The sequence below is a fragment of the Mus pahari genome, chromosome 10, assembly GCF_900095145.1.
Source record: "Mus pahari chromosome 10, PAHARI_EIJ_v1.1, whole genome shotgun sequence".
Lineage (NCBI taxonomy): Eukaryota > Metazoa > Chordata > Mammalia > Rodentia > Muridae > Mus > Mus pahari.
Genome location: NC_034599.1, coordinates 94,317,755 through 94,334,422, shown reverse-complemented (window position 1 = coordinate 94,334,422; position 16,668 = coordinate 94,317,755). Strand labels below are relative to the sequence as shown.

At 44.3% G+C, this 16,668-nt stretch overlaps 1 long non-coding RNA gene and 1 pseudogene across 2 annotated transcripts in view; one reads left to right on the top strand and one right to left on the bottom strand.

The window, feature by feature from the left end:
• Positions 1–3,969: 3,969 nt before the first annotated feature.
• On the bottom strand, positions 3,970–4,322 carry LOC110328654 (annotated as a pseudogene).
• A 7,248-nt stretch (positions 4,323–11,570) lies between these two features.
• Positions 11,571–16,668, top strand: part of LOC115064800 — a 9,979-nt gene continuing 4,881 nt past the window's right edge. The window contains exons 1-2 of one of the 2 annotated variants that reach the window (XR_003844615.1): positions 11,571–11,639; positions 13,013–13,084. This is a non-coding gene — a long non-coding RNA (uncharacterized LOC115064800). Of the gene's footprint in view, positions 11,731–13,012; positions 13,085–16,668 lie in introns of both variants that reach the window. The other variant, XR_003844616.1, reaches the window with a different exon arrangement.

Below are 16,668 nucleotides of genomic sequence, written 5' to 3'. Positions count from 1 at the left end.
ATCACATGGTGGCTCACAACCATCTGTAATGGGATCCGATGCCCCCTTCTGGTGTATCTGAGACAACTACAGTGTATTTACATATAATAAATAAGTAAATAAATCTTAAAAAAAAAAAACCAAAAACAAAAACAAAAAAAACCCAGGACCACCATCCCAGGGGTGGTACCAACCTGGACCTTTCTGCATCAATCACTAATGGAATGGCTTACAGCACAATATTATTGGGGCATTTTCTCAATTGATGTTGCCTCCTCACAGATGACTCTAATTTGTGTCAAGTTGACATGGAAACTCGTGCCAGTCTTCATGTAATTTACAGAAGATTGTAAATATTTAGCCTGTCTGAAGTCCAGGTAGGTATTATTGTCCTTGTTTAACAAATGAGGAAACTCAGGTACGAAAAGGTTAGCAACGTCTTCCTGGTTATTGAGTAAGGCAGAATTAGGTCTGCAAGCTGTAGACAAGAACAATAAATATCTTACTGCCTAAGGAAATTTGAGGTAGTAAGGTCACAGTACACTTAACAGTGTTGCACCCTATAATTATCAAGTGCTTTTTATTTTATTACGGGCATGGGTGTTTTGTCTACATCCATGTCTGTACACATTTGTGCAGTGCCCATGGAAGCCAGAAGAGCCCATCATCAGATCCCTTGAGTTATAGATTGTTGTGGACAGCATTGTGGATGCTGGGAACTGAACTCAGGTCCTCTGGAAGAAAGAGCAGCCTGTGTATTTAACCTCAGAAGCATTGCTCCAACTGCACATGTAAGGTACATTTATTTTTACACTTTTGGGTTCAGATATGTTCTTGGATGAAAAGAAATCATCATCACCATCATCATCACCAGCAGCAGCAGCAGCAGCAGCAACAACAACAAACCCCATTCACTCTCCCCACCCAACCCCTAGCGCTCCCCAGCACCAGGAATTAACCACACAGACTTCTTTTCCTATCTTGGTTTTGGTGTGCATAAGTGGGATCCTAGCATGGTTATTCCTACAGATAATTGTATGTTTTTCTATCGTTAAACATCTTCGGTATCAGGGCTGGAGAGATGGCTCAACAGAGCACTGACTGCTCTGCCAGATGTCCTGAATTCAAATTCCAGCAACCCCATCATGGCTCACAACCATCTGTAATGGAATCCAAAGTCCTCTTCTGGTGTGTCTGAAGACAGCAAAAGTGTACTCATATACATAAAATAAATAAATAAAATTTAAAAATCGGTATTATTTTAATGACTACAGACATAGTCTTCATTTTTAAAATTATTTTATAATTGTTTGCTTTGTTTTGTTTTTTGGAGACAGGGTCTTACTCTGCAGCTCTGGCTGTCCTGGAACCCACTGTGTACAGCAGGCTGGCTTGGACTTCTCTGTGTATCCCTGGTTGGCCTGGGACACACTAGGTAGAAGAGACTGGCCTGGAATTCACTATGTAGCCCTAGCCGGTGTGGAACTTGCTATGTAGACCAGGGTGTTCTTGAGCTCATAGAATCCTCCTTCCTCTACCTTCTGAGTTCATTTAGACCATATTTAAGTTAACCAGTCTTCCATTATTGAACATTTAAAAGAAAAGTTCTCAGATAGCCTAATATAGTCCAATATAGCTTGATATCGTCCAATATAGCCTAATATAGCATTCACCTCAGCTTGATATCATCCAATATAGTCAATATTCACCTCCTGATCTTCCACCTCTACCTCGAAAGTGCTGCGATCCTAACATGAGCTACCAGCCCTGAGCTAGTTTAATATGTCATTAAACATGTAGAATATGGTTCTTCCTTCTTTTTTTTAAGATTTATTTATTTATTACATAAGTACACTGTAGCTGTCTTCAGACATCCCAGAGGAGGGCGTCAGATCTTGTTACGGATGGTTGTGAGCCACCATGTGGTTGCTGGGATTTGAACTCTGGACCTTTGGAAGAGCAGTCGGGTGCTCTTACCTACTGAGCCATCTCACCAGCCCTAGTAAGACAAGCATATGCCGGGCATGGTGGCGCATGCCTTTAATCCCAGCACTTGGGAGGCAGAGGCAGGCGGATTTCTGAGTTCCAGGACAGCCAGGGCTATACAGAGAAACCCTGTCTCGAAAAACCAAAAAAAAACAAAAAAAACAAAACAAAACAAAACAAAAAACCTTGCAAATGTGTTATCGCTTTAGAATACATTTTTTGGCTTATTTTTTGTTTCTTATTCATTTTTGTATTTTTTTGTTTTGAGACAAGGGTCTCACTATAGTAGCCCTTTCTGGCCTAGAGCTTCTACATAGACCAGACTGGCCTCCAACTCACACAGATTCTTCTGCCGCTGTCTCCCAAGTGCTGGGACCAAAGGTGTATGACAGCATATCCAGCTGTTTCTTCTTATCTTTGACCTACAGACATACATTGTGGCACAAATAGCTGGGCGTGGTGGTGCAAGCCTTTAATCCCAGCACTTGGGAGGCAGAGGCAGGCGGATTTCTGAGTTCGAAGCCAGCCTGGTCTATAAAGTGAGTTCCAGGACAGCCAGGGCTATACAGAGAAACCCTGTCTCAAAAAAAACAAAAACAAAAACAAAAACCAAAAACAAAAAACAAAAAACAAAAACATTGTGGCACAAATGTACATGCACACTAAATACATTGTAAAATCCATAAACTAGATTAAGGAGTTTTGGTTAAGCATTTAGTCCTAACAAAAACATAATAAATGTAAAGCTAAAATACCCTCTATTATAGCTTTAGATTTATTTATTTATTTCATGTATATGAATACACCATTGCTTTCTTCAGACACACCAGAAGAGGGCATTGTATCCTATTACAGATGGTTGTGGTCCACCATGTGGTTGCTGGGAATTAAACTCAGGACCTCTGGAAGAACAGTCAGTGCTCTTAACCACTGAGCCATCTCTCCAACCCTATTATAGCTTTAGAAACACCAAGATTATCGTTACTTTTCATACCAGAGACAATTCCAAATATCTCACTTAGATTTAAAAGTATTTCAGAAACACAAAGTGAAAATTAAAAATGGTAAAGGAGTTTTTGAGTTTGGTCTCTTATCATTGGAGCTGAAAAACAATGAGAGTCACCAGCCCTTTACAAGGACGAGTTCTCAAAAGTTGGTACAAGTTTGAGGTGACAAGAAAGAACTTTCAAGCTTGTATCCTGTAGCATAGGAAATGGCCAGCAGCACCCGATGGAGCCATTGCTCTCTTTGGAGTGACAGGAGTCATTGGTGTGATGGTTTTTTTCTATTGTTTTTGCTTTTTTTTTTTTTTTTTTTTTTTTTTTTTTTTTGAGACAGTGTCTCAGTGTGTAACCCTGGCTCTCCCGGAACTTGCTATGTAGACCAGGCCAGCTTTGAACTAACAGATATGCTTTTTTTCTCTCTCTTAAATGATGAGAATAAAGTCACAGACCACCATGCCAGACCCCTTTTTTATTTTATGAAAGATTGTATCTTGAATTATGTGTGTATGTAAGTCTGAGTGTGAGTCTGTAGGTGTGGATGTAGTGCCATCAGAGGCCAGAAGACAGCATCAGAGCTCCAGGGGCTGAGCTTCCAGGCTGCTATGTGTGCTGTCAGAACAGTGTGTGCTCTTAATGTGCGGAACCATTTCTCTTGCCTTCTTAAAGTCTCCTTTCTTCTCTTCTCTTTCCTCCTCCTCCTCCTCCTCTTCTAGTCAATGAAATCATCTGGATTGTTTGTTCGTTTGTTTGTTTTTGGTCTTTTGTGGGTTTTGTTTGTTTGTTTGCTTTTTTAATCTGCTTTTTAAGGTTCGCAATATGTATGGATCTTCCCACACAACTGATAAATTCTGCTAGCAAAAGAATTACAGGCCGAGTAAAAAACCACAAGTTTCAATTAGAAGCTGGTAGCAAGGAGAGATCTACACAAAAGGAGTAACCTCAAAACTTGTACATCACAAGGCAGGGGTCCCCATATCATCTTCAGAGAAAAGCTCACGACTCAGGGCACAAGGCAAAACTCATTACAGTGCTCATGGAGAGCGGGGTCAGTGCTAACTGCCCGCAGACTGCGGGCTCAGCTGCCTTGCCCTTAACTTCCCCTTGAGCTGTCTCATGTCCTCCCCAAACCTTTGTACATTCTCCTCTCTCAACCTTGCCTGGGGCTCCCCAACCCTATGCATCAGGCCCCATCTGTAGTGAGCGATGGGCTGCCTAACCCGGAACTGCCTGCGACCTCTTCTAGGCGCACAGGTTTTGCCAGCTTCGAAAGTCAGGGCCACAGCTGGCTCCCTTTTGATAGTACCGCGGCTTTTCTTCCTTCTCCTCCTTTTCCTGATGGTCATTTTCCATGTTGAGATTATTTTACTATTTGAGCTTTGGACTTGAGCCCATTACTCCTGGGCCTATCCTTGTCTCCTCTTTCTAGCGATGCTCACCACCAGGTGCGAAGCTTCTGCTCCTCAGACCTGCTCCACCCTTCCTCCTCCGGGACACGAGGAGCTGCGCCACCAGGAACAGGTGCCTCCTAGGGATGGAGAGCTGGAAAGAGTCGAAATCGTCTGTTTTTAACTTGTATTTTTCTAGCTTTTCCTTTTTGAGGAACTTGCTGTGGAGAGATTCTATATCCAACTCTTAATTTCCAGTTACCATGTGTAAACATCCGTTATAGTAGTATATATATATATATATATATATATATATATATATATATATATATATACAGTTCTCCTATAGTTTTTTTTTTTAACTCATTTTTTAAAAAAGAATATCAGGTACTTATTTTATAAGAAGGCAGTGGATGTTTTCCAAAAGAAGTGGCTCTGAGATCCATAAATGTCTCTAACAGTTGATTTTTATCAACTGCTTTTCTCTCTTTATGGTGTCTCTCATAAGCCAACTCCTCCGGAGGACAGAGGATGGCGGGCATAAAGGACAGACGTTTTGCACACTAAGCCAGTGTTTACAAATCGATTCAAATGTTTGTTCATCGAAGTAAGTTTTACAGGCCATAGATGGCTCAGTGAGTTGAGGCAATTGCTGCCAAGCCTGATGAGCTGAGTTGGCTCCCTGAGGCTCACCTGGAGGAACAAGAACACCAGCTCCTTCCAGTTGTCTTGTATTCTTCAAACAGGCACATGGCATAAACAGCTCCTTTCGAAAATGAATTCATGTAAAACAAAATAAAATGAGTTTTATGGGTGTCAAACTTTCTTTTATTTCAGTGGAAAAACACCCTAACCTAGCATTTAGATAACATCTAATCCCAAATCTTTCTTTTTTTTTTAAATTTTTTAATTTTTGGTAAATGCCACTAACAACAAACCAATATTTAAGAAAGTCTTATTGTTGTAGAAAGAGAATCATGTATCAGGTTTACCTCAGTATATATCGCATTTTGATCTCAAGAATTCATCTTAGAGCCAGGCACTCAGTGGTGGCCCATGCCTTTAATCCCAGCACTTGGGAGGCAGAGGCAGGCGGATTTCTGAGTTTGAGGACAGCCTGGTCTACAAAGTGAGTTCCAGGACAGCCAGGGCTACACAGAAAAACCCTGTCTCAAAAAAAAAAATTTTAGAGTTTTATTTGCCTAGTCTTGATCAAGATAAGGCTTGAAAAACCTGTTCTTAACTTTTACGGGAACACACACACACACACACACACACACACACACACACCTTACAATCAAGCATGGCAAGAACGGTAATCTTATAAAGTGGCCACAGATTTTGTTGTTTGGTTATTTTTAGAAATTTTAGGGACAGCTTGCATTTTGTAGTACATAAAAAACAATGACATGAGCTTCAATTTTATCGCCTGGGATTTTGTTTAATGCATAAAAAAAATCTGTTAGGACAAAATGTTTCCATTGTAGGGAGAATAAAACTAAGTTTTCTTTCATTCAATTTTTTTCCATGTCTAATAATTGCAAGTTGGATGGACATGCTTATTGACCATAAGACCAGCTGGGATACTCAATATCAATTGTTCTTTGAATTAGATATATTGGAGAGATAGGAGAAAGGCCGAGTGCTAGCTAGCAAATTGACAAACCAAAATGTTCTGAAAACAAACAAAAATAAGCAAAATGTTCTGGGACGAAGAAAGGAGACCTGAACAGATAGGATTTTTAATTACAAGCTAAGATTAAACTTATGGACCATCAGCCAAGCCACGGGAGGAGGCAGGAGTCAAGCTTGGGGACCATCCCTACCCATGATGCCATAGGCTGTGGGGGAAACTCCAAGGACTTCAAAAATCCAGAATTCCAGCCTAGCTTTACATGTTGTTTTGAAAACACCTCTGTCAAAGTAGGAGGATAAGATATAATACTTAAGTTTGTCAGAACTGTGTATACTTTATAAATATTTACACATACCATGTCACATCCTCATTGGTCCCCTTGTTTTGGGTCCTGCAAAGGTTCAGAACTGACCTTGAAATAACTCTGCCCAACTGGGAAGGGCGTGTAGGTCTGTTAGTGAGGGCCACTGCTGTTCTCTGGCCAGTATTAACTTAAAGGCTGCAGGGCAGGAGGGTCTACTGGAGTGGCACTTTTCAGCATGTTTTGTGTCAGACATTCACTCCTCCAACGTGCCGTGATGTCATAGAACATCCCTGGCTTGATCACTTATCACTTGTCTTCAGTTCGTGTGTGTGTGTGTGTGTGTGTGTGTGTGTGTGNGAGAGAGAGAGAGAGAGAGAGAGNGGGGGGGGTGTCTACATAGCCCTAGCTGTCCTGGAACACTATGTAGATCAGGCTGGACTCAAACTCTCAGAGATTTGCCTGCCTCTGACTCACAAGCACTGGGACTAAAGGTATGTAACACATTGGCCCAGTTATGGAATAAAGAAAAGGTGACATTTAGCAAGGTCAACCTCCTCCTTCAAATCCTAGCTCTGCTCTTGATAGCACTTGTTGTTGCTGTTTACAACCACTAAACTGCTCTTCATCGTTTTCCTATATTTTCCTCCCCTCTTTTCCTTCACTGCTTACTTCCTTTCAACTTAAAACAATCATGTCTCAAAGTTAGCTATTTGCAGCCCTGTCTCATTTATTCAAGCAGCTGTGTCAGGGCTAGAAGGCCAGTTGGTTTTTGAGACAGGGTCTCTCTTTGTAGCCATGAGTGTCTTTGAATGCAGAATGCTCCTATCTCCACCTCAAGTGCTAAAATTAAAGGTGCGTACCTTCAAGCCTGGCTGAACTAACTTTGTGAGGGCCTGATGTATTAGCTCATTCAGTTTTGAATGAGGAGGGATGTATGGAGTTCAGGACAGTCTGTAACCTGGGCTATCTCATGCTGTCTCAGGCTAGCCCTCACTAGCTTCAGCTTCTCTGCCACAGTGACTCAGTCTTGATTTTTCCTTTTTCCTTTTTAAATTTTATTTCGTTATCTTATGTGTATGTGTGTGTGTTACCTGCATGTATGCCCATGCACCATGAATGTGCAGTGTCCTCAGAAGCCAGGAGACAGCCCTGCATCCCCTGGGACTGGAGTTAACAGATGGTTGTGAGTCACCATGGGAGTGCTTCCTCAACAATGGACTGTGCCCTGAAAGTGTAAGATGAAATAAACCATTTCTTCCCTAAGTTGCTTTTGGTCGTGGTGTTTATTACAGCAACAGAAAGCAAACCATGACGCCATGCTAAGGTTCTGTTGTTGTATTGACATATGGCTTCACCCTGTAGCCCATGTTGGCCTCAAACTCTATCATCCGAGCAATGAGGAGTCAGAATAGTGCCGAGATGGACCAATGGGAAGGCCTAATTGGACTGATTCACTCATTTCCCTCTCAGACTCCTATTGAACTCTAGGCAGGTTGTCTACTCTCAATGAGTGAGAAATATACAAGACCCACGGTTTCCAGGGACAGCGCCGTGCAGCCGTGTTGTCTTGGGGTCTCCAGAGGCTCTGGCAGGAGGTAGTTGGAGTCCAGGAATTTGAAGGTCACCTGGACAACACAGTGAAACCATGTTCTAGTTTGCTTCTCTGTGGAAGGGTACGGGGTCCTTGTGTTTCACAGATAGTTCTAGAGAAACCAGGAATGTTACACACGCAGGCTTTTCTCATCAGCAGAAGGGATTTTACACCTGTTTTCCACCCAGAAGGCTAAGAATGGATGCAGTTAATAACCTGGTGATCTTTGCTGTTCTGTAGAGCTAGACTTCACCCAAATCCCCCAGATTCCCTGAGGACTGTTTCTCAGTCAAAAGACCCCATTCTTCTGGAAAAGGTCACGGGAACTTTGGGAGAGATAAGTACTTTGCAAAGGAGTTTTGGTGTTCTCAACGCCTTAAGCTTTGTTGTGACAATTGTCAGGAAGAAACTTGGTTCCAAGGTACTCTGCTTAAATATGTCAAAAATTAACCACTCGGGGTCAGATTCTAGAAGTTTGAACCAACCCGGCTAACTGAATCTTGCTGAACCAGATTTCCTTTTGGCGTCTTGCGGATGTTTCCTACCATGGAGAATTTCTTGCCACTGCAGAGATGTTTGCAGGGATTCCTAGGCTCATATATTTGCATACTTAGTCCAGAGTGGATGAACTGTTTAGGAAGGGTTAGGGAGCGTGTCCTGAGGAACGGACTTGGAGGTTTCAGAAGCTCACACTGGGCCCAGCATCGCTCTCTGCTTGATACCTAAAGATCAGAGTGGAAAGCTGTCAGCCACGATTCCATGGCCTTGCTTCCTGCCATGATCATGGACCAGTCCTTTAAAAGTGTAAGCAAGTCTCCAATCAAATGCTTTCTGTTAAAAGAATTGCCTTGGTCATGGTGTCTCTTTACAGCAATAGAACAAACTAACACTCGGACCAAGACCAAGATGGGGAGGAAAGGGTTGATTTGGCTTTCAAGTTACAGTCCATCATCAAAGGAACCCGGAGGCAGGAACAGAGGCCAAGGCTGTGGAGGAACAGTGCTGGCTTGTTCAGCTTGGTTTCTTTTGCTTTCTTTCTTTTAAATATTTATTTATTTATTTATTTATTTATTTATTTATTTATTTATTTATTTATTTGTTATATGTAAGTACACTGCAGCTGTCTTCTGACGCTCCAGAAGAGGGCGTCAGATCTCATTACAGATGGTTGTGAGCCACCATGTGGTTGCTAAGATTTGAACTCAGGAAGAGAAGTCGGTGCTCTTAACCACTGAGCCATCTCTCAAGCCCCTCTCAGCTTGGTTTTCTTATACAGCCCAGGGTGGCACTGCCAACCGTGGCCTGAGCTCTTTCACATTCAACCATCGAGCAAGAAAAGTGCCTCACGGACTTGCCCACAGGCCCATCCAGTGGAGGAGTCTTCTCGGTTGATGGCCCCTCCCTTCCTCTTCACAGGTGACTCTAGTTTGGGTTGAGTTGACAAAAAAATAGCTAGCTCAGATAGTCTCATATCAAAAAAAAAAATAAAATAAAAAAATAAAAAAAAACGAAGAAAGGAGGAAGAGGAAGAAAAAATGATGACTAAGTATGAGTGGCTGAAGGCACAGGAGCAAAACCAGGTATTCACAATATCAAAAGTGGGAAGCATGACCACCTATAGTCAATGCTTCTGAGAGGTTAGGGAAAATTCAGGCTTAACACTTGTGGCTTCACAACGCTAAGAGGGTAGGGTCTGCCTGTCATAGCCTGGCATTCTCTTCCATTGTGATAATTTCCCCAGGACACCTTTAAAATGAACTTTTGAGACACAGCATCCATTGTGGCTTGCATGAGAATGGTCCCCTTCAGGTTTATTGATTTAAATTCGAGGAGGTCCTGGAATCCTTAGGAGGCGCAGCTTTGGTTTGACAGGAGGTTAAGGGGGAGGGATCCACATGGAGCTTGTAATCCATGTGGATGCTTCCTGATGCTTTCTTGCTGGTTTGGTGGGGATGGGTGTGGGAAGTTAACTCTGGCTTGAGAAAGGTAAGAACAACTTTCTGGTTCACATCTTCTGGAAGGAAAGTCTGGGTCTCAGCAGCAGCAGGCTATTAAGATTTTTGCCAAAGTTAGGCTGGAGGGATGGCTCAGGAGCTAAAATGAGAGCCTTGCTGTGAGAGCCTGACCCTCAGTTCAGTTCCTGGAGCCGGTGATGGAGAGAACAGAATCCTGAAAGCTGACCTCTGACCTCACACATGCTATGACAGGTGCCTGCCTCACCCCAACACACATCGTATAGCATACACGTAAAAAATAAATAAAATGAAAAGAACTCCGCTAAGGTGCAAGGACTGGAAATGGGCACCGAGAGAAGGGATGGTGTGTTCCCTAAAACCACCTGCAGCGACAGGGACTGTAATTCCTTCCACGGATCCCCTCTTGAGTTCCCTTTGGAAGGCCCACTGAAAACAGAGGAGCTGATCCCTAAACTTGAGGGAGGCTGCAGATTCGTGTGGTGTCAGGGTGAACAGACTATAGTGGCCATCAAAGTGTACACACGAGGGCTGGAGAGATGGCTCAGCCGTTAAGGGCAGTGGCTGCTCTTCCAGAGGTCCTGAGTTCAAATCCCAGCAACCACATGGAGGCTCACAACCATCTGGGATGAGATCTGAGGCTCTCTTCTGGTGTGTCTGAAGACAGCTCCAGTATACTCATTTACATTAAATAATTTTTTTAAAAAATGTGCACACATGAAATTAGGTATGGTAGTAGATGCCTGGAGTCCCAATCCCTGGGAGGTACAGGCAGGAGGATCATGGGACCGAGATCAGCCTTTACTGCATGGCAAGTTTCAGGCCAACCTGGACTGTGTAGGACTCTGTCACAAAGGACAAAATAAAATGATACAAGAAAGGTTCTGGAGAGGTGTCCGGGTGGTTATGATCACTTGCTGCTCATTCAGAGGATCTGAGTTCAGTCCCCACAACTCACAGCCATCCTTGATTCTAGTTCCATGGTATCCAACACCCTATTCTAGTCTCCACAGGTACCAAACAGGCACATGGGACACATGCACACACGCAGGAAAAACAAACACGTGAATTTTTTTCCCCTAAGTTAAAAAAATCTTGACAGGGGTGGGAGTCTGGGAAGACGGTTCCATTGGGTAACAGCATTTCCAGTACACATGTAAGGCTTTAAGTTCAAATCCCTTGCACCAACACAAAAGTCCAGGCACAGCAACACACACCTGTTGTCCCAATGCTAGGGTGTAGGGGTGGGACAGGAGGATTGCTGGTGTCTGCTGGCTTTCAGCCTAACTCTGAGTTTAATGAGAGACTCTGTCTCAAGCAAATATGGCAGAACTTGATAGAATCCTTCTTTATCCTCTATGGATACACATGGGTAGGCATAACAGTATGTTTGCGCAACTAGCACACACACACACACACACACACACAGAGAGAGAGAGAGAGAGAGAGAGAGAGAGAGAGAGAGAGAGAGAGAGAGAGAGACTTTTTGTTGTTTTTCATTGTTTGGTTTTGGCTGTACACATTGACACCTCTATGAAGTTAGCTCCAGCACTTAAGGATTGGGAGCTGTAGGTCACGCTCCCTACATATCAAGCTGGAGGCTAGCCTTCACAATACCTTGTTACAAAGAACAAAGCACGCGCGGCGCGTTTCTGATTTCCACCGTAAAATAAATAATTAACCCAGGGCCCCAGCTGTTGCCCTCTGTGACTGGATTCATTCTGCAGCCATGTTCTCTAAGGCTTCTTTCAGCAGTGACTTAGTGTGGCCTGGAACCTGAAGTAGGTCCTTTCCCGGGAGAGGAGACATGCGGCCCCGTGACGTTGCTGCCTGGCTCCCTCATGGTCGCGTTCAGCTTGCTCTGCAGTCTAAGTAACTTCCCCTCTGCCTTCCGTCCTTTCCGTCATGTTTACTTTGTATTCACAGTCAGAAGGTTCTCGTCTGACTCCTTCCTTATTTACTCTCACAGGCATTTCTCTAAGATATCTCCTCCTCCATTAGTCGTGCTTTGGCTTCGGCTCCTGGACAGACCCTGGCTAACCCCGTGGAAAGTCCCCTTCACTTGGACTCCTGCCCCTCACTCCACACTTTCTAAACGTTGCCTGGATAGCCAAATTTATCTTTTCAGTGATATACATTCCCAATCAGTCTCAGTGTCTCCTAGAAAGAGTGACTATTTTGTCACTGTTGCCGACCTCCCAACTTCAGCCAGTGTCCCGTAGAAACTCAGTTTACCCATCTCGGGAAAGAAACTTCAGAGCCTCGCTCAGCTGTTCTGTCTCCTCTGTCCAGGATTGATGGCCTCCAACCACCTGAGCTTGCTACTGTGCCGCGTTTTCATTCCTCAAACACACAACTCCCTCCCTCTCAAGGTCCTTAGTGTCCCGCCCCACTTCCCAGGATTGGTCACACACCTTAGTCAAGGTGATGGTGCGACCTAGATTGCCACAGTTGTTGGAAAGAAGCTGGTCAGCCACATAGAACTGGAATCTCTCTCTCTCTCTCTCTCTCTCTCTCTCTCTCTCTCTCTCTCTCTCTCTCTGTGTGTGTGTGTGTGCGTGTGTGTGTGTGTGTGTGTGTGTGTGTGTATGTGTGTGTGGGTTTACATGTGTGCACGCAGAGACCAGAGGTCAACCTTAGGTACCATTCTTCAGGAGCATCTACCTTGTTTGCTTTTTGTTTTGAAAAGGAATCCCTCACTGGACCTGGAGCTTGACAATTAGGCTAGGCAAGCTAGCCAGTGAGCTTCCGGGACCCTGCCCGCATCACCTCTCCAGTGTGGGAGGATTATAAGCGGACACTGCTATGCTGATCTTTTCCCTTGCGTTATGGAGACTGGGATACAAACGGTCATAATCATATAGCACGCATTTACTGACTGACCTGTTTCCCAGCCCTGGCACTGGAGTCGTTACTCGGAAAACTACTTTTGTTTCAAATATATTTATTTATGGGGTAGGTTGAGTATATGGGCACTGGTTGTGGTATATGGGAGTGGGTTCTTTGGTTCACTATGTGTGACCTGGGGATCAAATGTACCTCATCGGAATTGTCAGCAGAAAAATCACCTTTACCTATCAGCTCATGCTGGCTGGGGAACTGCAGTCTTTTACAGCAGTGACATCAATTCTCCTGTCTGCTTTCCCATCTCCAGTTCTGTACAGAAGGCAGGGGTGGTGGCACCGAAGATGAAAGAAGCTGTGATCCCTAGAGCTCACCTTGCAAGGTAAGCTGCCGTGCACCAGATAAATTAGCTCCTGTCGTGTCAGGACACTGGACTGTGGGGTTTGTTTTAGCTGCAGCCGTGATTCTAAGCAACACAGAGCTCATCGTCCCCACGCCCCGCCCCCCTTTGGCTTCTCTTTATTCCAACTTTTTTTTTTCTCTCCAGAATCTCTTATTTGTGGGACTCTTTGTGCTAAACAGGCAAGATCTTCTTCATGTCCATCTAAAGTATCTATCAAGACCACAAACGGGAGGTTATGCACAGATACATGACAATTCAAAAACCTTTCACAGAATCCAGAGGTGGCAGCTACAAAGTTTGTCTATAGTCACTGTGGTGACCATACTCTTCTTGAGACATGTTTTCCTGCTTCTAGAATGTCTTGTTTCTGTGGCCTTCTTTCATTATTTTAAAATTAAATTTTAATATAAATATATACTTATTATATAAAATTATAATACATATAAACAAAATATTATTATATTTTTAAACTTTTTTTTAAAGATTTATTTATTTATTATATGTAAGTACACTGTAGCTGTCTTCAGACACTCCAGAAGAGGGAGTCAGATCTTGTTACGGATGGTTATGAGCCACCATGTGGTTGCTGGCATTTGAACTCCGGACCTTTGGAAGAGCAGTCGGGTGCTCTTACCCACTGAGCCATCTCACCAGCCCCTAAACTTTTTTTTTAAAACCTTAATCTTTATTTTATGCATATGTCTTTTGCCTGCATGAGTGTCTGTGGACTATATGCATGCTGTGCCTACGGAGTTCAGCAGAGGGTATCAGATCCCCTGAACTGGAGTTACAGACTGTTGTGGGTGCTGGGAATTGAACCGGGGCCCTCTGCAAAAGCAACCAGTGAGTGCTCTTAACTGCTGAGCCAGCTCTCCAGCTCCCTGACAGCTGAGTCAAGAGTTCCTTTCCTCTGATGTTTGATGTCTTTCTTTAGGTACCTAGAGCTCTCACCTACACTTCAAATACCTTTTCAAAGCCTGAGACAATAAGACTACCATTTATTAATCATGTGGTGAATACCCACCTATCTACAGGACTATCCTCCTAGATAACTAAACTAAAGCCATCTTCAGGAGTTCTGCTGGGCCTGTTAACTGTTGAGGCTCCTTTGGAGAAGGAGGGTTGGGGAGGGTCATGGGACCCTCCCCTGAGTATCTAGCCTCCCATGCTAACCAGCTGTATGCTATTCTGCCCTAATTTCATGTGGCCTCTTGCTGGGAAGGACTGGAGGAATTGGGTGGGGAAGGGGTAGAAGGGGGAGCTCCATCTAAGCTGCTGGCTCTGATAAAGACCTCCCAGTGCATTCATTTTCGGGGGTGGGTGGTTGGGGGTGAGGTTCCCACATTCCTGTAAGTAACGACTCACCTGTGTTCTGTAAGTCAGTCAGTAAACTTACTGATTCCCCAGACTAAACTTTGGAGTTGTACCTCGATTTGTCATTGGGACCTTAGGAGGCAGGGTAGACATTGTTTGCACCCCACCCTCCCCCACACCCCAACCCTGACAAAGGAATTTTAGCAACACAGGTATCTTATGTATGTTTCCCCCCCTCTCTGTATGTGTGTGTGTGTGTGTATGTTTTGTGTGTGTGTGTATGTGTGTGTGTGTCTGTGTTGAGTGTGCACATGGGTGTGAGTCAGGGAGCCAGGGAGCCTAGGCTGCTCTTAAACTTGATATACATATAGCTGAGGTTGTATACAAAGAACCTTGAACTTCTGACCCCCCCCCCCACACACACACACACATCCTCTACCTTACAAGTGCTGGATTACAGGCATCTACCACCGTGCTCTGTTTAGGCTCAGGATTAAACTCAGTACTTTGTACATTTACTTAATCCCCCCTTTCTGGAGGCCATTGTTATTATTATTTCTGTCTTTACCTCTCAGGTGTTATTTCCATTTGCCATGTAACAAACAAGAACTCAGGTATGAGATTTGCCTGTCACACTGCTGGTGTCATTTGGAATTGCATTTTAATGTCACCTAAGCAGTGTACTGCAAACCCTCAGGGACTGGAAGTTATAGTGGTGTCCTTTCTAGCTCCCCAGACTGTGACTGACTCTGGGAGTGAGGAAGGCATCAATGTTTCCTTAATCCTTTCCAAGTACAAAAGGGTTGTAAGGGAGGTCCTGCTCTGCCAACTGCCTTCTCCCTGCAGCCTTTTCTCCCTGCCCCATCCTTGTCTGTCTCTCTAACGAAGCACACCACGCCACGTGTCACGCCAGAAGGGCGGTGGTGGGGTCACTTCCTTTGGCTTCCTGCTCACTTTCCTTGGACTGCACCGCAGGCTGCAGTGCTTCCGTCCAACCTTCCTTTTGATCATTGGCTCAGAGTCACACTTGACCTGTCATCCTAAGGGTGACATTCTAGAGTTGGGTGGGATGAACCTTACCCCGATGACAAGTAGTTCTCCTGATTATGTCCGATGCTCCCGGATGAGTACATCTCAAATGTCAGAAGCTGCCTCTGGTGACATAGTGGAGGTCCCACTGATTCTACATTCTCACAGAAGATAGGATCAGCAGGGTGGGGTGCCCAGTGAGAACATCCCTGTATCAGGGACTGCTGGATACTGGAGACCTGGGAATAAAGACAAGAAAATCCCTACTCTAAATAAGCAGTGGGAAGTTAAATTCGAATAGTCAATTTTTTGAGCCTTCAGAGGCTATCCTTAGTCACTTGAGTACAATATAACTTGTACCAAAGGCTCAAATCACCCGTCCTAAACAGGAGTGGTTGTGAGATTAGCATAACTCCTGTAACCTTTTAGGACAACGTAGGAATAATCAAAGGAAAAGAAAAGGATAGTTCACGATGGCAATCACCCTGTCTCAGCCTTTAGAGTGCTGGAAGACCAAAGGAGGGTGACATGGCTAGCTGGGTAAAGGTGCTAGCTGTTAAACCAGATGACTTGAGTTCCCAGTGACTTACCAGGTCAAAGGAGCATGGAGAGCTTTTGGTGCAGCGTCTAGGAATTTGGCAGGAATTTGGCATTGGGCTAGGACAGGAAGTAGACTCAAGATGAGTGCAGTTGAAGAATAAGTTCTTTGTATTTGATGAGTCTTGTTAAGACCTTTGTTTATTTACTTGTTCCCTAGCTACTCTGTTTATGTCTTAGGACTGACCTTATTCTCTGTATGTACCTAGAATGATATAAAAGCAGACTGGGGATCTTTGCTCCAGTGCACTGCTGGGGAGAGGGTGGCCTGCAGAAGTGACACAGCTGCTGGGACAGACTCTATTTCTGGCTCTAGACATCCTGCACCTTTCCCACCAGAGGAGTGCTGGTAAGAGAGCCATCTTTGCTCCAGTGCATGGCCGGGGAGAGGGCGGCCTGCAGAAGTGACACAGCTTCTGGGAAAGATCCCTTTTCTGGCTCCAGTCATCTGACACCTTTCCCACCCAAGGAGGGGTGTCCGCCCAGGAGGAGTCTCAAGGCCTGAGCTGGCAGAAGAGCCATCTTTGCTCCGATTCGCCTAGGCTCCAGTCAGCACTGGCGAGAGTGTGGACTGCAGAAGTTACACAGCTTTGGGACAGATTGAAGCAACCTAACTTCTGGGA